Source organism: Rhipicephalus microplus, chromosome 3 (genome assembly GCF_043290135.1).
Source record: "Rhipicephalus microplus isolate Deutch F79 chromosome 3, USDA_Rmic, whole genome shotgun sequence".
NCBI lineage: Eukaryota > Metazoa > Arthropoda > Arachnida > Ixodida > Ixodidae > Rhipicephalus > Rhipicephalus microplus.
The window spans coordinates 248,830,558-248,851,610 of NC_134702.1; positions in this window are offsets into that span (position 1 = coordinate 248,830,558).

Consider the following 21,053-nt stretch of genomic DNA (forward strand, 5'->3'; position numbering starts at 1 on the left):
GTTCTATTCGATTTTTCCCTACTAGAACTGTAAGTAATCCTCAGCGCGAACTGCAGCTCTGGTGTTAGAGACGTTTCATGGCTGTAGTAGATCAATTTGTTGCAATTTCCCACGTGACGCGAACACTCAAGCTCATTTGAGCACTCGCGTTCGCACAAATGAACAGGCTGGAAAGTTCGACACGGGATGTATAAAAGACAGCGCGTCCAACTAAGTACAGTTGTCTCACCACCAATCAGTTGATCAACGGCCGACACTGTTCGCTGCAATCAGTCAAACCAAATCAAATCAAATCAAGTTTTATTATTTGACATAAATATCTACGAAAAGGATATACAGAAGTAGGTCCCGTAAAAAACAGAAATGGGACCTCTATTAGGAAGTCCCACATGAGTATTTGATAAAAGTGCATGTCTATTGCTGCAATATGACGCTCCATTTACCGGCCACCATTCAGCTAAATGAACAGTTTCACCTTGAAGACGGATACTGTTCCTTTCGTCCAAGTCATGACCACTTGACATCTGGTGGATGTGCTGGGCGGTCGATGTACCGAACACCCCCCCCCCCCTCTTTTAAACATGAGCTACTCCCTAGCCGTAAATAAAACATCGACACCAACTTCGACCAGTGAGGGGACTGCTGGAAACGAGTCCTAGCTTTAGAGCACGGGTTTACACCCTATTACCCTCGGTTCATCAACCTTGACAATGGCGACAGTGACTGGGGCACTGTGCCACTTGCGCCGCTTGTGCTCTGGCAACCCAAGCCGCCAGAAATTTTTTTGTAGTTAGACACTAGAAGCCCTAGAAATTGAGCTGGATTAGGCATATAACCATGTAGCTACCTTTAAAACTTCGCTACAGAGGACAGGCTGCGTCACGTCTACTTCCACCCGAAAAACTGCACGAACCTGGCTCGAAAACCAAAAGTCTGCACATAAAACCTGGGATGAATTCCGCACTGCATTCCCTCACACCTTCCCCACTGCATTTCTGGAGACCCGGGCGCAGCTACAAAGTGAAAACGTGGTCCTCTTCACGCTAGAGATGACCCGAAGGTTCCGCCTTGCGGACGCTGCGATGCTCGAAGACCAAAAGTTCGCCTGGTTGGTCATGCTGGGTGTAAAGAAACTTGCACGCTGTCGAGCTTCGGATGATGATGATTAGTGGAGTTTATTGACGCAAGGGCCATATGTGGCCAAAGAGTGCCAGAACGATGATAATGAACTGAGCGATATGCAGCATGGATAAAACAGATTTGACGTGGCTGTAAATGGGCCTAAAAACAGTCGCTTTAGGTGCATAAATATATATATATATATATATATATATATATATATAGTGAAAATATGGCAATGACAAATGATGTGTGCTGAGGAGACGTAAAATGCTTTAAAAATGATACGTATATGAAATAAAAACTTGGCGTGGAGCACCAGTGCCTCTGCAGAACCCTTAAACAAGAGCATGGAGGCCTGGGCATAATGAAATCTGCTATCACAGTGGCATCCTATAGACAGAGGATGCGCTATGAACTTGTTGGGCTAAAAACATTCAATACTACATCTTTTAGAAAGCCAAGGACTGATTTTGCGTCGAAAAGCGGCTCTTCGCCGAGAAACATAGTAGGATGTAGAGGGAGATGATAGCGGTATGCTAAAGCAAAATATTTCTTTCTTTCTCTTTCAGCTTCTGGACACTCCAGGAGGACGTGGAGGACAGTTAGCCTGTCGCCGCATCTACCACAAGTAGGAGGTTTATCGCCAGTCAGAAGAAAGCTATGGGTACCATATGTGTGTCCTATTCTGAGGCGACAGAATAGGACATCAGTTTGTAGCGTGTTCTTGTAGCGGAGGGCCAGTAACCCAACCGTGGCTTAATCAAGTGAAGCTTAGTATTTATTTTTGTGTCCCACAAGCGTTGCCAGTGGTTTCGTAGTTTCTTACGTAGGAAGGACTTTATATCTGTTGCAGGGACAGTAGCAGTGGGGTTAATAGTGCGCAATATAATTGACGTGGCCATTTGGTCAGTTAACACATTGCCCTCGACGCTTCTATGGCCAGGTACCCAGCAAATAGTAATATGCTGGTTGGACATATACCCTGTACACAAAACAGAATACAGCTCAATTTTTACCGGATTTCTGAATCTGAAAAGCGATCTTATTGCATTTACGACGCTTAGCGAATCTGTGATTACAATTGATTTTTGTATGTTTCATTTTCGTATATGCTTCAAAGCCGACAATAGTGTATAACCCTTAGCCGTAAATATACTTGTTTCCGGGTGCAGCACACTGGATTCCGAGAAGGATCGTCCGACGGCTGCATAAGTCACCCCTGCATGCAACTTAGAAGCGTCAGTACAAAACTCTACGCATGAGTAGTTGGACTGGAGTTGTCGGAAATGCATTTTAATATGTGCTTCTGGTGCGTGTTTAGTGATCTCGGCAAATGAAGTGTCACAATGTATGAGCTGCCACTGCCATAGTGGTAAATGTTTTGTTGTGGACATAGGACAAAGTGCTAGCAGCGGAACACCTATTTCCTCACTTAAGCTTCCCACACGCTAAGAGAACGGCTTTCTCGCTGCTGGTCGATTATGGTAGAGGGTGGCAGTGGTCACATCGTTTATAGCTGAATAAGAAGGATGCTTTATGTTTGCACGTACCTTCATAAAATTTGTGAAACTGCTATAGGATCGCTGCAGGTGAAGTGACCACTGATTCGACTCTACATAGAGACTCTGGATCAGACTTGTCCTGAAAGCACCGGTTGCAAGTCGGATACCCATATGAAGAACGGGGTCTAGGATTTTCAAAGCACTTGGCGTTGCGGAACGATAAATTATAGAGGAATAATCAAGGCGCAACCAGACAAGGCTTTTGTACAAGTTCAAGAGACACTTCCGATCACTGATTGATTTGTGGGGTTTAACGTCCCAAAACCACGATATGATTATGATAGACGCCGTAGTGGAGGGCTCCGGAAAGTTCGACCACCTGGGGTTCTTTAACCTGCATCCAAATCTGAGCACATGGGCCTACGACACTTCCGCCTCCATCAGAAACACTTCCGATCACTACCCCATGTTGTTCGTGATAGGAGCTTTAGGAGGTTCATCGCTTTCAGACATTTCATTTTTACATGTTTAATATGGGGAATAAACATGAGCTTAGAAACTAAATTGGTTCCCAGGAATTTATGCTCGCTGCTCACGGATAGTTGTCTCCCTTGATGGCAATATTTGGTAGTGGAATTACCCCTCGTTAATTGGAGAAGAGTACGCAAGTACTTTTCTGGGTGTTCATTTTAAAACCATTCTGAACCGCCTATTTAGAGAATTTATTCTTTCCAAGCTGCACTTGTCGTTCGCAGATAGATAAATTGCGTGATTTGAAACTCATCTGCACATCTTCAACATACACAGAATAAAACATCGCCCTTAGAATTACTGACTGCAGGGAGTGCATTTTTACAAAGAAGAATGTCCAACTAAACACGCCCCCTTGCGAAACACCAGTCTTTTGGGTAAATGATCTAGAGAGAGCATTTCCCATTTTTACTTTTACGCGAAAGGTTCGATTAGACAGATAGCTTTCAATTGTGTTTAACATGTTCCCATGGATGCCCATGGCGGCAAGATCACTTAGAATCCCGAATCGTCATGTGGTATCGTACGCTTTCTCCAGGTCTAAGAATACCGAAAGTACAAACTGCCTATGAATAAATGCATCTCTGATATATCTCTCTATGCGAACAAAATGGTCTATTGTCAATTTCTCCTCTCTGAAACCACACTGAAGGGGGTCTAGTATACTGTTACTTTCTAAAAAGTGGGTTAAGCGCCGGTTTAACATTTTTCCTATAGTTTACATAAACAGCTTGTTAACGCTATTGGCCTGTAGCTGGTGGCAAGGACGGGTATTTGCCTTGTTTAAGTACCGGGATGACTATGGCTTTTTTCCATCACAATGGAATATATCCAGCTTCCAACATGGTATTGATGAGGGTTAGGAGCGTTTTTAGTGCTTCTGGGAGAAGATACTTGATCATTTCGTACGTTATACGATCGCCACCTGGCGCCGAGTTGTTGCAGTACGCAAGAGATGCCTTAAGTTCAGCTAATGAAAATGGGCAGTTGTAAGCTTCCCTGGATGGACGTTTACATTTAAGGCGTTGCCGCTCTTCGCGTTCTTGGAATCTTAAGAACGTTTCTGTGTAGTGCGATGCACTTGAGACATATTCAAAGTGTTCACCTAGGAAGGCCGCCTGCTCCTCCAGGCTCTCCCCTCGGCTACTTACCAAGGGTAGGGGGTGTGACTCCCGACCCATTAACCTGTTTACCCTATTCCAAACCTTAGTTTCGTCTGCGTAAGAATTTATACCGGAAATGTACATATTCCAACTTTATTTATTTGCAAGACGACGCGTTCTTCTGGCTTGGGACTTAACCTGTTTAAAATTGACGAGGGTTTCAGCTGTTGGGTGATTTCGGAGTAGTTTCCAAGCTTTATTTTGTCTATTGCGCGATTTCCGACAATCGTCGTTTCACCACGGGATGCGACATTTATTGGTCATTTCGTTGGTTTGCTTGATACATTTCACTGCAGCGTCAATAATAAAACCTGTTAGGTATGCTACAGCATCGTCTATATTAAAATCAGCAATCTCATCTCCGTCTAAAAGTGTAATTTCTCAGAACAGTTCCCCGTTGGCTGACTTGGTGTTCCAACGAGGACAGTCAGGCGAGAATGTATCTTCATTTGTTAACTTCAACATAATCAGGAAGTGGTCACTCCCAAAGGGGTTCTTGAGAATGAACCACTGCAGATATGAAATTAATGTACTCGAGATAATACTCAGGTCTATAGAAGAGTACGTGTTGTGTGTATTGCTATAATACGTTGGTTCGTTTTTGTTTAGTAGACATGCACCTGACGAAAACTGAAAGTGTTCTATTAGGCGTCCTCGCGCATCTAAACGGGAGTCACCTCATATGGGGTTATGTGCGTTTAGATCACCAACGACTATATGTGGCGGAGGAAGTTCATCAATGAAGCTTTGAAATTGTGTCTTCGAAAGTTGATAGCACGGAGGAATGTAAATAGAAGTAATTGTTAGTAGCATCCCGAAAAGCACTGCTCGGACAGCAACTGCCACAAGAGAAGTTCGGAGGTTTAATTGTTTACAGGCAACACCTTTATCAACTATTATAGCGACACCACCCGACGAAGCGGCAGCGTCGTCGCGGTATTTGCAGGAGATGGCATATTGCTTTAGAAAGTTTGTGTGGACTTGAGATGTGTTTCCTGAACACACAGCACCTTTGGAGTATGTTTATTAAGAAAATCTCTAAAATCATCGAGGTTATGGAGAAGTCCTCTCACATTCCACTGTAAGATCTGGTGGCCATTTTAGGTGTGTTTTGTGCTGTGTGCTCAAGGATGGAAAGTTAGCTCACGGACCCTTTCCAGGGCCCATGACACGAGATTTTTTTTTTAGATCGGTCGACGGAAACGCACCGATCCTTAGGCGCTGACTGCGCCCTCATGCTCGGTCTTGTGTCCATTGCCTCTTGCGAGGCGCTGGACACGCGCTCTTGCGAGCGCTGCGTTTGTTTTGAGGGCCTCGCCTCAAAAGACGAGACCTTCACGGCCACCAGCCCGGAAGTTGGTCGGTCTTTCTTGGATGGCGGAGCAGCACTGGGTGCAACCACCGAGGGGGCGGATGGCGTCACGGCTGGATCACTACGCGTGTGCCAGACAGGCGCCAGGGGCCGTCGTGGCACTGCCCCCTGACGCGCCACTTCGGCAAAGCTGGTTTCTGGTAGGCAGGACACCTGCCTTCGTGCCTCCCTAAATGAAATGTTTTGTTTTACTTTACTTGTGACAATTTCATTTTCTTTTTTCCAGCATGGGCATGACCGCGACTTTGCGGCATGCTCCCCTTTACAGTTCGCACAGTGAAGAGAGTTTTCACAGGCATCTGATGTGTGTCCTTCAGCACTGCATTTCGCTCAAGTTAGGCGGCCTTGGCAGTTGTGTGAACTGTGGCCGAATAGCTGGCGTTTGAAACATCGGAGAGGGTTTCGTATATATGGCCTCACTCGAAGCTTGATATACCCAGCCTCAACGGAGTCGGGCAGTAGACTTGAATTGAAGGTAAGTATCAGGTGCTTAGTCTGGACTTCTTTGCCATGACGCCTCATACTAATTTGTTTCACGTTGATGACATTCTGTTCGCTGAAACCCTCAAGGAGTTCAGCCTCCGTCAGCCCTAACAGGTCATTATCTGAAACAATGCCACTGGTGGTGTTCATGGTTCGGTGTGAGGTTACCATTAATTTGGTATCTCCGAATTCCACTAGATTAAGCAGTCTCTCATATTGCTTCTGGTCGCGGAGCTTCAGCAGGAGGTCACCACTTGCCATTCTTGATGCTTTATACCCTGGGCCAAAAATTTCCGTCTAAAACTTTGAAACTAGAAAAGGTGAAAGCGTTCGCACTAATTTGCCGGGTGTGTCAGCGTGGATAACGTGGAATCTGGGAAAAAATACTTTCTAGTGACCAAAAAACAAGAATACTTCATCGGTGCGCGCTCTTTTCTGAGGGCGGTCAGAGAGGGGGGGGGGAGGAACTAGCCATATGTAACTGTTTATTTTCGGCAGCGGTGCCAGCCACCCACCATAGAGTCCTACAAGGGGACGCTGCACGATCTGTAAGTACAGGCCCTGCAGACGCCAGCTGTACACCACCACTATAACCGAATATGGTATATCCAAGGTAGGATAGCCACACAGGGTTAATCCTGGCCGCCAGGAAACACGGAAGTCAATGGAAGTGAGTAGAGGACAGGAAAGGTGGAGACAGGAAAAGGCGACTGCCGATTCCCCCGGGCGGGTCAATCCGGGAGGGCCGTCTACGTGAAGCCGGGGCCAAAGGGGTATGATGCCTCTGCTCGGGGGCCTTAAAGGTCCGATCACCCGGCGTCTGCTCAACCCCCCGGATCCCCTTTTCCCTGGACACGGCTAGGCGTGGGAGGGAGTCAGAACTCCCCCGTTAGCTTGGGTCTGTGTTGTCGCTACAAACCAAATGGGAGCTTTCACATGTGCCCCTGCAAGGGTGGATATATATATATATATATATATATATATATATATATATATACATATATATTTATTGTGAGCGTGTATGACAAAACCATTGTAGTGTTGTAGTGACCATCATCGTATGTCACGCGCGCTGGGTCTCTTTGGCTCGTGCATCTGGATTGGAAATATAACCTGGTTACTGCCGTACCGGATGTGGTCTCAAAAAAGGTGGAGCGTGCTTTGGCACCCACGTCCTCCTGCTCTACCCATCACCCCTGGAGCTCCGGTCTGGTCGACGGTTGTGCCCTCAAGCAACAGCGATGGCAGAACCCATCGCGTCCGCTGCTGCAACCGCTCCTTCTCAGCCACTTAGGCTTCACTACACGGTGAGTACCTCTCACCGAGAGCCTTCGGTATTTTCCGGCCATCGCGGTGAAGATGTCGAAGAATGGCTGGACAGATATTATTGAACCAGCGTGTGTAATTAATGGGACGAGGCGCACAAACTGCGCTACGTTCCTTTTTACTTCGATGGCGTCGCTAAAACCTGGTACTACACCACGAGAGCGACTTCTCCAATTGGTCGGCGTTCATGCGGCATCTCCGTCAGGTATTTTGCACGTCTGCAGGAGGCTCTGCGGTAGTGAAACAAAAGCTCGCAACCCGCATCTATAGGGAAGAATAATCATATACGTCCTAGATTGAAGATGTTCTGACTCTCTCTCGCCGAGCACAAAATGACATGACGGAGGTGGGTCGCATCCAACACCTACTGAAAGGTATCAACTCTGTGGCCCTCAATTCCCTCCTTATCCAGAACTCAACTACCGTCCTGGACGTCACCACTACATGCCAGTGCCTTGACACGCTTTATTCCTCGCGCCTTCGACACGCCTCATGCGACGCTCGCTTTACCGGCCAGCATCGATTGCGAGCGCTTATCCGTACAATTATCTGAGAGGAAATCCACGGCCTTATTTCAGGCAACCAAATCATTGCGTCTGTCCACCCACGTCCTCCCAACCTGCGTGAGATACTCAAGTACGAACTGGCATCAATTACAAGCACTGCACATGCCCCGTCTCTAGTGCGTTTTCCGGCGCCTTTGTACGCAGAAGTTGCACCACGGGTCCCTGCACCAGTTTCAACTGTGCCTGCGGACGTCGGATGCGACCATTTGGCTGCGATGGCAACGCAAGTGCCAAGGCCACCCCACTATTCTACATGGCATCCTCCGCACCCCGCCTGCTTCTACTGTGGCATAAGGGGTCATATATCCCGTTTCTGCCGCCGCCTTCAGCGGGATGAACGACGTGGCTATTCAGCTTACGAAAGAGACTTTGCCCCGAGACCCGATGAATACGAACCCACATCGTCTTTGTCCACATCCCGTCGGTTGCCCTCCCCTCAACAGTCTGAAGCTGGACATCATCCTTCTTGTTCATCTCGCCACCGTTTTCCTTCACAGTTTCGGTGTACGTGATCACCCCGGCGTCCCGCGCCTATGTCTCTGGACTCAGAAACTAGAAGGTACAGTTTTTTGGAGGGAAAACTGCTTGTTGTCGGAACGTTACAACTCCTCCGTATGTTATGCGGCGCTTATGACAGTCCAATTTGCCCGACCCGATTGTGTACTGCTCGTATTTTCATCGATGGAATCCGTCATCACATAGAATAGGCTGTGCTGTCTTCGTGCGCTCATAAGATAATCTTAGGCTGGGACTTCTTGTCAGCTGTGTCTGGTGTAATTTCCTGTGGTCGGCCCCTCATTCGTATTACGGACACTGAGCTTTCTTCTGCTGCCGACCTTTCATCGCCCAACCTTGTCACAGCTGCGGATTTCCTCCTGCCTCGCGGACAAGAACTTGTCCTTGCGATCAAGTCACGAGACACTCTAGATGGTAACGCTGTGGTTGTTCCTTGCCAGCGCTGTATTTTTTTAGGGATCACCATCGCATCTTGTTTAGTGTGGTTGTCACGTGGTCATGAAAACATCAGCGCCTGCTACACCACGCAGAACCCCTACTTCTTTCAGAGGGGACCCCTGTTACCAGCATTACCAAAAAAGCCCCGGTTCGTGTCGTCACTGGTTTATCTGCTTCGTCATTCTAGAAGTGTATGCCAGCTGAGTTTGCATCTCCTGCTCTCAAGGCCACTTTATGTGACAATCTCAACCCAAAAAAAACTGATGACTTGCTAGCGTTATTATTGAAGCACAAAATTTGCTTTGATGTTTGTTCCGAAGGTCTGGGTGAAACAACAGTGGCCGCTCATCTTGTCGACACCGACGGATCCCGTGTCATTCGCCGCCGCCCTTACCGTATGTCGGCTTCTGAACGCAAGCTTATAGAAGAACAAGTCAACGACATGCTCGCGCGTAATGTCATCATGCCTTTAACAAGCGCATGGTCTTCTCCTGTTGTACTAGTCAAAAAAAGGAGGGCTCGGTACGGTTTTGTATTGATTACAGATCACTCAACAAATCACTCGTAAGGACGTCTACCCAATGCCTCGCATTGACGACGCTCTTGATACTTTACAAGGTGCCGAGTACTTTTCAAGTCACGACTTGCACTCTGGTTATTGGCAGACTCCGATGCACGAGTCTGATGAAGAGAAGACTGCGCTTGCCATGCCAGATGGGCTCTTTGTATTTAATGTGATGCCTTTTGGCATATGCAAAGCCCCAGGCACAGTTGAACAAATGATAGACACGATACTGCGGGGATTAAAATGGAAGACGTGCCTTTGCTACCTGGACGACATCGTCATCTTTTCGTCCAGCTTGTCACAGCACCTGGAACGGCTAGACGAAGTCCTCGCGTGTTCAGCTAAGACCTGTCTCCAGCTCAACACTAAGAATTGTGTCGGTTTGCCAGTCACAGCATCAAGGTGTTAGGTCATGTCGTCAGTAAACATGGCGTTGAGGCCAATCCCGACAAGGTTGCCGAAGTACTGCACTTTTCTACACCAACCACACCTGAAGACCTCCGCAGCTTTCTTGCCTTGGTGTCAAATTTCCGATGCTTTGTGCATGATTTCGCTACTATTGCGGCTCCTCTGAACAAACTTCTGACCACGAGCGCACCCTTTGTCTGGTCGGATGACTGCGAAGCCGCTTTTCACACCCTCAAGCGATGCCTCACATCCCGGCCAGAGCTTCCCCACTTCCACCCTACAGCACCTACTCTGCTACACACTGACGCAAGCGGACTGGGCATTGGTGCTGTCCTTCTTCAGCGGAACCACGCTTTCGAAGAACAAGTCATTGTCTACGCGAGCCGTACTCTTCCACCTGTTGAGCAAAATTACAGCATCACTGAGCAAGAATGTTTCGCCATCGTGTGGTCCGTACAAAGGTTTTGCCTTTATATATACAGTCGGAATTTCACAATAGTGACTGACCACCATACTCTGTGTTGGTTATCGTCTCACAAAAATTTGTCGGGACGCCTTGGCCGTTGGGTACTACGATTGCAAGAGTATGACCACAGCGTCACATAATGGTCGGGTTGACAGCACAAAGATGCCGTCGCTTTGTCACATTGCCCGCTCTCGCAAAGTGCCGAACAGTCACCTTCCATCTGTTGGTCACCGCCACCAAAACGACCAAGCAGACAGCTGCTAGTTCAAAAGAGTTCGTTGCCTCGGCGGACCTTCTTTCGTCCACAGATCTCGCTTCGCTCCAACATGCCGATACCTACTGCCGCACAATCATCGATCCGCTCACTGGCTTCTCGCGTGCTCCAAACAGCCGCCTAAGCCGGCAACTTGCCTGTTTCAAGCTTCAAGATGAACAATTTAACAACCTCTCAGTAACCATTGGGTTCCCGTCATTCCTCGCTCACCTCGTCTGGAAGTCTTACAGGCGTTTCATGACGACGCGACAGCTGGCCACTTAGGGTTCTACAAGACTTACGACCGTCTCAAGACTCGGAGCTTTCGACCTCGCCTCTCCACTTCTGTTGCCAAGTACGTCGCTTCCTGCGCGTCACGCCAGCCCCGAAAACGTACCACGTCTCTTCCCGCGGGACCATTGCAACCACTGCGTGCCCGTCCAGTCTCTTTGAATTTGTGGGCATATAAGTATGCGGACCTCTTTTGCTTACGCCAGCCGGTCACCGTTAGATTCTTACTGCCGTGGACCACCTTACTCGCTACGCGAATACGGCAGCTCTTCCGACAGGTGATACCTCTGAAGTCGGCGATTGTTTCCTTCGCACCATTATTTTACGACATGACGCACCGCGTGTGCTTCTTAGTGACCGTGGCAAGATATTTTTTTCACATGTCCTTGCTGAAGGCCTCCAGGCCTCTAACACCACCCACAAGACCACATGAGCGTATCATCCAGAAACTAATGGTCTGACTGAGTGTTTTCACCGAACTTTGTCCGACATGATCTCCATGTACGTTTAACCAGATCACAAAAACCGGGACACTATACTTCCTTTCGTCGCGTTCACCTATAATACTGCTGTACAGCGTACGGTGAATCACAGCCCCCTTTTACGTTTATGGCCATGTACCGACTTTTGTTCTGGACACCACCTCTTTATTACCATCTTTCGTTAGATCTTCATCTTTCCCGAAAGAGTTCTCCGCTCGCGTCGCCCACTGCCGTGAAATCGCCCACGCCAACACTGCTACCATTAAGGAGAAAAAAAAATCGACATTGATGCAAAGCGTCGAGTTGTTCTGTTCCACCCAGGCGACGAATTCTTTTCGTGGACACCTGTTCGTGTGCCTGGGGTCTGCGAAAAATTCTTTCACCAATATCTCGGTCCATACACAGTTCTGGAAAGAACATCCTAAGTCAGCTATCGCGTTGCTCCTGTCAACGCGGCTCCTGATCATCGTCGGCGCCACACCGAGATCGCTCAGGTCTCTCGAATCAAACCATATATTTGGCGTTCCAACCCTTTCTAACTCGCTGTCCTCTTTCGAGAAGGGGAGGAAATAGTGTGAGCGCTGACTATGTACTTCATCTTCATCTGTATGACAAAACTATTGTAGGGGTCATTATCGTATGTCACGCGGGCTGGGTCTCTTTGGCTCGTGAATCTAGATTGGAAATATAACCTGGTTACTGCCGTAATAGGTGACAAGACTCACCTGCTTAGATACCACGAAAAAAAATAACACAATAACAGGCTGGGGAATGACGCCCTTAAGGCTGGTTCACACCGAAGGTGGCGCGGCAAAGCGAGCAAGCGTGTTTTTCGAAGCGGTTAGGCGGCGAGGGCTTGCACTTGTTCAGACCTCCCACCTCCCATAGTTCGCCACGCGGCAGAGTAGGCGGGAATGTCGCGCGTTTGCGCACGTGTCGCTATGACGTATCTCTGCTTCTCCCAAACGTACGCTCGTGCCACCACCGCGTCTCCACTTCGTGGCGTTCTGGTTGGCTTTGGCAAATCGGCGAGCCTCGCCAGGCGGCAAAAATACCTCCGTGAGCGATCGCCTTTGCCACCTCATTTTTCTCCCGCTTTTGCCGCCTGAAGGGGAAGTTTTTCCCGCATTCAGAGCTACCGCCTCACCGCTTTGGCCACCTTATCTTTGGTGCAAGCGAGCCTTTAGGCCGATTTCCACGTACACCACTATTCATCATACTTATGGACTCGCAACAGTTTCGGCAGAGCTGCATTGACAATATATCTTTTTTGATGAAAACTATTTTCCAAAAGCAACAAATGCTTTGTCCGGTCTTTGAAAAGTTTGCTCGTTCCCATTCGTAACTTCAGCAAAGAGTCACAGCAAAATGAAAGCATGAACAAGTATTATAATTTTATAGGACCCCTGTTCATCGCTGGCCTGCTCTTTAATACTACAGAACAAGACGCGAGTGCATTGCATAGGCAATCCACACCGCCAAGAGCCCACAAGAAAAATCATCACATATGAAGTGGTGAAATTTCACTATAGTATAACAGTGCTTCGTAACGTTTTCATTCTCCTGTAAGAACATACTTGAGTAATTACTATTGTGACGGAAAACTTCACCTGATATACTTGTTGGTTTTCCCAGCATGCAGCAAGAGTAACCACTATCATAAGTGGTGGTGGGGGCTCAACCCTTCAAACTTTTCTCATTCAGAGGGCTTGTACCCCTCGTGCGCCCCTCCCCCCCGGCTGATACGTCTATGCTCGCCACCGACAATTTGCGTGAAACCATTTGAGAAATCGTGCGGGAGGAGCTACGGAAGCTGTTGCTTTCACCGCCGACCCAAGTGGATTCGAGTGCCGACATTGTCCGCGAGAAAGTTCGACAATGACTTGGTGTTTATGAAGCACCGCAGCTTCAGGCGAAAGCTACGAGCTACGCTGCGGCATTCTGCCATCCCACCGCCCTTTCGCGACACCATCAATACGCCACACAACCGCACTACCGTGGCTATATGCTGCCGCCGCAACCGCCACCACCATATCCCTCTCCTGCTGAACAGCGCAATGCGCCAATAAAAACTGCAATTTGACGCACCCGTGAACAAAGTCCGCTCTGCGCTCGCTGTGCGGAAGCAGATCACACCTACCGACACTGTCAGTACGGTCAGCTAAGCCGACAAGAATTCGCATGCAACGCACCGCCTCCACAACGTGGGAAGCGATAACACATCGACGACTACATCGCATATTGCAGGAGCATTGGGAACGCCCGAAAATCTTTCTTATCGCCTTCGCCCGGCCACTGCGCCACGCCGCTCCGCCGGCTCTTCTCGGGGCTGCAATTTGCGCCCTTGCTTGGAAAACAAAGGGCACCAACCGATGGAGGAGCAGTTGCTGTACGACAAACTACCTAAGATCTTCCGCTTCTGCCGATGATGCCCTGATGAAACCTCAAGAAGCAGCCGACCTGAACGCAGACCCAGTGTCGAATATTTATTCACGGACAGAGCAGGCCTAGATGACGCAACACTGAAGCAACGGGAGAAACTGTCGTAGTCGTTCTTTCAACCACAGCCCAACCGCATCGCCAAGCGACGAACTAGCGACCTCGCCGTTCTTATATACGACCACAGTGTAACAGCTCTCATCTATACCGCAGCTGACTACTTCGTAATCAGTGGGACGTTCGCTGCGAGTTTGAAGAAAGTTGGGACCACCAGAGAAGGGACCAAACTCCGGACAGCAGAGGTCACCTAGTAACGCTGGCACAAAACGGGCACATCGCCATTAACCACCAGATTTATTCCTCAAGCTTCGTCGTACTATAGCACTGATGTAGAGAGATCTTCGTTCGTGTAGAGTTCTTATGTCCTCATAGTGCCACCATTGACCTGAAAACATTGTCGATAACAATAGACACAAAAAAACACTACCGATACGGATGCTACCAAGAAACCATGCTTTTATGTGCGGGAAGAACAAGCCGTCGTTCTGCCTCTTTCCACTGTCAATTTCCGTGGCCACTGCAAAACCAGAAGGCTTCCAAGTTGAGGACGGCGACTATAGAAGGCAATCATCAACTGTCGGCAAGCTGCAATACTTGCATCGCAAGAATAATCGCCTTGTAGAATATTAGGCCTTGTAGAATGAAAGCAAAAGTGATTCCCGCGAATTATCACAGTGAGTACAACCACCTCAACAAGGCCGCTTATATTGAGAAAATTTGGAAGGCCACCTTGTTTTGGCCCTCGATGAGTCTACTGATCCAAATTCACAAATCCAACTTCCTCAAGCAGGTTTTGTTGTTAACCTGTCCTTCCCTTTCTGCAAGCAATACGAGCTGAAAGCCTGGTTTCTGTTATTAAATGACTGCTTTGCGTGGTAGTGAAGAATACGGAAGACCCTTGTCGCCAAACATCGCATCATGACGGAGTAAAGTGCGAGACAGAGTTTGAACGCACGAGTGCGAGGCTGTACAGAAGAAGCTGTACGAAATAGTACGTGACGACACCGTTCAGCTACGCAAGATGTTCATGGCATTTTCCCGTGTAGTTGTTCAATAAGAGGATATTATAATCTGTGCATGCTCTAAAAAAAGTCTGCGTTCTTCGTAGGTGTCTGTGATCTGCCTGACGCACCAGCGATCTCCGTGTTTGGCCCTTCGCTAGAGGGTTCATTCACAGCTGTTGTGAGTTGCGATATCTGCGATTCCTCGCTGATCTGTCTCAAGGCGGTTTACTCGACATGGACTGCGTCCCCTGGCATCGTTGGAGTGCCTCATCTATTCTGAAATTGGCCACAAGGGAGAGCACCAGCTTCCAACGTCAGTCCAGCTACGAAAACGGCCTGCTGATTGCACACAACGAGATTTCGCGGCCTGTGCATGCTCTCAAACAAAATCTGCGTTCTTCGTAGGTGAGCGGAAAGGCAGTAGCTTTTCACACTTTAGATTTGGGTGTCATTTCTTGCCGCAAATCGGCCTGGTATGCTTTTTTTGCCATGACATTGTGACTAAATAGGTATCGATATAGCTCAGTACCAATGTCGCATAGGCTCCTTCAGCCCTGAGGTGCTTCTGGAGGACAAGGTGCGTCCGCGATTTCGCAATGTTGCTGCCTTGCTCTTGAAGGGGTGCCCTCACGGGCGAATTATTGTTGCACTGTTTTGTCTTGGTCAGCTTCTTGTGTGTGCTGGTGACATTGAAACGAATACAGGGCGTGATATGATAGACCAGACTCTTGATGCTGTTAAGGAGGCTAACTTAGCACGGGAAAAGCTTCAGAAGGAAATGTCAGGCAGAGTTAAACACATTCACTCGGGTATCATCGACATCAAAAAAAGACCTACGAAAGCGGAAACTGTGCTTGGTGAGTTGGGAAACAACACGACTTTATACCGGCCGTCACAGAATTCAATTTCATAAAGAACGACCTTCCGTCTTTTTCAAATAGCAATGGTACTCAAGCGAATTTTTGATCAGCTTGTCGACGACATGAATATTAGGATGCGGCAGAAGAACTTGATATGCAAAGGGATATAAGAAAAGAAAAAAAAAGAAACGTACGAAGCATTGGAATCGCTGGTTGTAGATTTTTGCAAGGGTCTTTTGGGCCTTCAAATCAGTAACATTTAGCGAGCCCATAGCTTTGGCCCCCGTCGAGAAGGTTTACAAATCAAAAACCCAAATATTTGGCAACGCCTTCAGACTAAAAATTGTTAAATCCAGATTAGACTGGATTGAAAAAGACTATTAACCACGCACTCAGTTAGCCAGGAAGACGCTTCGTGATTACGTGCGCGCAAATCATGGCCAAAACGCAAAAATAAAGCTTAACTTCGATACACTCCTTCTAGCAGGCAGACGCTACCATTATGATAACTATGCTGACAAGGTATGCACGACACCTTCAGAAAAAAGATCCCCCTGACAACCTGACCAATATCAAGCAACTCAGGTGCAAAACTGCTCAATATTCTATGCTAATTTCTGCAGTATGGTGCAAAGGGATAACCAGCTTGAGGACGTTATCCACACGTGCTCAGCTTATGTTATTATCAGTACAGAAACGTGGCTAAACCTTGACATTGAAACCAGCGAACTGCATATATCCAACAGGTTTTCCGTGTCGCGCAAGGACAGAGTCTGCGGAAAGGGAGTTGGCTTGCTTATAGCTGTAAAAACATTTTAGATCACAGCCTATTCTCATTAACAGCCCTTTAGAAACCACATGGGTCGTGTGTTATTTGAACCACGTAACGCTTCTCATAGGTACTTGTTATAGACCCCCTAATTATCACGACAACTATGTTGAAAAATTTACCGATGTCATTGCTTACATTCAAAGCAAATGGGATGTTCACATTCTAATGGCAGATGATTTGAACTACCCCAGAATAAATTCGCTATTATCACAATCAATTAACTTGGGAATGCGAAGTTCTCACTGACATGTTATCATTTTTGAAATGACACACTTGATAAATACGCCTACACGTGGGGATTCGATTCTTGACTTGTTGATTACAACACATGCCGATAAAGCTACTGCAACTGTCCTGGAATAGGTCAGTGACCACAGAGGCAGTCACTGTGTGAATAAAACAAGAATGAAAAAACAAAAGTTCCGTACTGAAGAGATTCACGACTTTTCTAATGTCGACCTAGATAAGGTAGAAAATGAAATGAAAACATTCTACGCACAATTTTGTTGACATACGCTGAATGACTTGTTCACGAAAGCTGGAGAACGTTTCAGAATCATGTGAAAAGGCGCAGGAAATACAAGTTTCAGAAGGGCTTATTATTGAAAGTAAACTCAAACAATGGTTCAATAGAGATGTGAAATCTTCTCTGAATAAGAAAAAGCGCTTGTATGCTAAAGCTAATCGCACCAAAGGAGACAATGATTAGACTAAATACTTTAACATGACGAACACCTGTAAGCAAAAGATCAAAGATGCAAAAGATAAGTTTTTTGACACGGACATGCCCAACTTTCTAAGAGACAACCCAAAAAATCTCTGGAAGGTGATTTTCTTGAGCCTTCGAAGGAATTGCCCCATCAATGTTTACCAGGTGCATCTCCCTTGAGCGCATGTGATTTGTCGCAAGCTTTCAATTGATACTTTTGTAGTGTTTTGTCAAAGAAAAACCCCTTAACACTGACTGTATGAGGAATAATGCTGCACCAGATTGTGACACTTCTCCAATGTCTCACATAATTATAGTATCTAATGGAGTTGAAAAAGCTATCGATCGTTTGCCGCCATACTGATGTCCTGGTGTCGCTGGTATTGGCACGAAATTGCTGAAGCTCACTAAGGTTTATTCAGCTCTTACACTTGCACTTTTTTTCCAACAATCATTAGAAACTACCCAAATTCCTGATGACGGGAAACTTGCTCATGAAGTGCCGATATTTCAAAAGGGTGATAAGAATCAATTGGCAAATTATCGCCCTGTATAATTAACATCTATCACTTGCAAATTACTTGAACATACTCTGTCCTCTCAGATAATGAAATACATGGCTGAAAGTATTCTTTTATTTTTCAGTCAACATGGTTTTCAACAGGGACGCTCTTGCGAGACAGCTTTTTAAACTAACTACCGAAACTCATACCGATTTGCATGAACTAATGCAAACTGATGCAGTCATCATTGAATTTGAAAAAAGCCTTTGACAGGGTAAGTCACATGCGTTTGATACATAAAATGAAGACTTGTCAAATAGATACACAGGTAATTGACTCGCTTCAAGAGTATTTGCGTGATAGGAGTTAAGCTGTCTTGATTGAGAGTGTTGTTTCCGGCTTCAGACCTGTCATGTCCGGTGTACGCCAGGGTTCAGTTTTGGGACCAACCTTGTTCTTAATTTTTATTATCAATATTCACATGAGTGTAAACTCAAGAATTCGTCTATTTGCTGACGATTGCGTTATTTATCGTGTTGTTTCTGGCCAGAAGGATTGTTAAAAACTAAATAATCACTTGTGGAAATCGGGTGTGTGGTGTAGTTTGAAGTTTGAAGTTTATTATTATTAACAGACTGGCGATACATAAAATGAAGAAGACGTTTTACAGACTAGGGTCCCATAGTCCGAAGACTGTAGGGGGACCCACGATGAAGAAAGCATGTAAACAAGTGCAAGGGCAAATGGCAAGACAATGTAATATTAACAAAACAATGCTATAAAGCAACTATAGAAAAATAACGAAGCGATAAAACATAGTAATAATCACAACTTCAACAAATACAATCGCTAAGTCAAAATGCAAAAAGGACAACATAGAATAATTTATAGTGATAGAAGATATAATTTCAAAGTTTTTTTGAATGTATACAAGTTGGATAGAGACTTTATATTTGGTGGAATAGAGTTCCATAATGAAATAGCTGTGAATGACAAAGACTTTATGCCGTAATTAGTGCAAACTCGGGGTAGTAATAAATTTCGCTCCAATGCGAAGCGAGTGCGGTTAGTGTTTATCAATAAGTCACAGTTGATGAGGTTGAAGGGTAGCCGACGGTGAATTATATTAAAGAACAAACAAGTACAATGAAATTCAAATAACCTACTAATACTCAGAATATTGTATTGTCTAAGCAAAGAAATAGCGTTCGAACGACGAGGGCTGAAAGTGATAATGCGGATTGCTTGGTTCTGTATATGTTGTACAGATGAGATGTACGAGTGATAGGTGTTGGCCCAGGTAATTATGCCATAGTTAAAATGACTATGAATAAATGAGAAGTAGAGCGATAGTAATGCATTAGTGGAAAAATATGGCCTAGCTTTAATCAATGCACGAATACCAAAAGCAGTCTTTTTCTTTATGTCTAATAAGTGTAGACCAAAATTAAGGGTTATGTCTAAACGTACACCGAGAAAAGAAACAGTATCACAAGCATGGATAGTATTAGGACCCATAGTTATAGCAGCAGAAGTTAACAAATGTTTATGAGCAGACCTGAAAACCATGAACTGAGTTTTAGAGGGGTTTATCGTTAGATCATTGTTGTTGCACCATAAAACTACATCGCTGAGTACAGAGTTTAGTTTTGATATTAAAGATGGAACTGTTTTGGCCTTACATGATACTGTGGTGTCGTCAGCGTACAAAACACAATGTGCAGAGCAAATGACGTCAGGGAGATCATTAATATAAATAATGAATAGGAGGGGGCCAAGAATGGACCCCTGCGGAACACCTTGATTGGTAATCTTAATGTTAGAGTAAGAGCCACCTGTAAAGACCACATTTTTTCGGTTAAACAGGTAACTTTTCAGAAAATTTAAAGCTGGTCCAGTAATACCATAAGAATCTAACTTATTGAAAAGAATGGAGTGATTGAGCGTGTCAAAGGCTTTAGTTAAATCCAAAAAGACTGAACCCGAGAAGTTACCAGTATCAATGGAATGTTTGATGAAGTCTGTCAAAGAAAGCAGAGCAAGGTTAGTGGAGCTTCCATGACGAAAACCAAACTGGGAAGGTTTTATAACATTAAATTTCGAAAGGTAAGAACTAAGACGCTTTACAAACAGTTGTTCAATTAGTTTACTTAATGATGGAAGAATAGAGATAGGCCTATAATTTTTAATATCATCTTTATCGCCTTTCTTGAAAATTGGTATAATTTTTGCACGTTTTAATGAGTCAGGAAAAGAACCTTTAGAAAAAATGAGATTGATTATATATGGTTAAGGGCTGAGTAATGACTGGCAGATGAGTATTACCGTTAAGAAAACAAAACCCTAGGCGGTTTACTACTGGCAATCAATTGGTATTGCACGCCTGCACAAAAAATAATGAGACCGTTGATGCAGCTCAGTCTTATAAATACGTACGTTTTTGAAACGGGTTCTTGAACAAGCAGGAGCTGACTCGGCGAACGAGAGCTTTATTTAGCGCAAGGGCTAACTGAATGCAAACCGGCTATTACATCACGTCTTCTTCTTCCTCTACTTGAGCTACGTGTCCACTGCCCTCGTTACAATCACCCCCGGGGGATGAGGGCGCCATCCTGGCGACCTAAGGACAGGTGTACACAGAAGAGTCATGGTATGACTTGAGCCGAGAGATGTGTACGGTTTCTTGTCCCCGGCGGAACTTGTCCAGAGATGCGTCGAGTGGCTCGACAAGGTAGTTGGCAGAAGATGTTTGGCGTACAACTAGATAGGGACCATGATACCTGAACGAAAGCTTGTGGGAGAGTCCTGGAGGAGTAGGAGGAATCCATAGCCACGCCAGTAAGTTCAGAGCAAAGCTCGTAGGCGTGGTTAACGCGTCGTGGCGATGTTTTTGGTGCGTCTGGTTGTGTGACGTGAATGCACGGGCAAGCTTTCGGCATTCTTCAGCGTGTGCTGCTGCTAGAGAGATGGTTGTCAACTCTGAAGGGGTAGGTCGATAAGGAAGAATGGGATCCATTTATGATGATAGCTCGCGCCCATAAAGAAAGAAGAAAGGCGAAAATCCAGTGGTGCTTTGCGTTGCAGTGTTGTAGGCATATGTCATAAAAAGCAGTATGCTATCCCAGTTTGACTGCTCGGATGAAGCGTACACGTCCACCATAT